At 42.7% G+C, this 640-nt stretch overlaps 1 non-coding gene across 1 annotated transcript; it reads left to right on the plus strand.

Moving 5' to 3' along the window:
- The first annotated feature begins 231 nt into the window (after positions 1-231).
- Positions 232-341, plus strand: LOC113247738 (U6 spliceosomal RNA). The gene has a single exon (XR_003313369.1). It is a non-coding gene; the product is annotated as a U6 spliceosomal RNA (small nuclear RNA).
- Positions 342-640: the final 299 nt, after the last annotated feature.

The raw sequence follows: 640 nt of genomic DNA on the forward strand, positions 1-640 counted from the left end.
AAAAAGCTAAATTTCTGATAATGTTTCTTCTGGCAACGTTTTTGCACTGGCGTGATCCGTAGATTTTATTTAAAGCTCCATAAATTCCCATGTTCCATAAAAGCTTAACCAAAAAGGGAAGTAATTTCTCAAAAGTGAGGGGCTAACTTGAGTGCTTGCATAACGAGTGTCCTGTGTCCCATTGATAGACATAACTAGGAAAAGCAGTATAAGCAGATCATAGTGCTTATTGTGCTCAATTCAGCAGCACATACACTGAAATTTGGAAGGATACAGAGAAGAGTAGCATGGCCCCTGCAGAAAGATCATAATGCTTATTAAATCAAAAAGGAAGAGGTTCTCAGTTACACCTCTGTTCTCAGATACCAAGAGAAGTACCCATCTAAAATAAACCTGGCCTGCACGCGTGTTAAAACCAAGAGGGGATCTTCACATGGGGCAAGGAGGTCGTCTCTTGGAGAGAACAAGCAGAGAAGAGCTCACCGTGAGTGATCTATGGACCTGAACGCGATAATTGGCTGTCGTAAGAAAGACACTAAGAATACACAGAGGCACACCTCTTACAAGCACGGTCAGCAAAACAGTGCTAGGGAGGAAATAGGTGAGCAAGAAAGCAATGACAGGATGGCCAGAAAGGCAG

Source organism: Ursus arctos, unplaced genomic scaffold (assembly GCF_023065955.2).
Source record: "Ursus arctos isolate Adak ecotype North America unplaced genomic scaffold, UrsArc2.0 scaffold_8, whole genome shotgun sequence".
Taxonomy (NCBI): Eukaryota; Metazoa; Chordata; class Mammalia; order Carnivora; family Ursidae; genus Ursus; species Ursus arctos.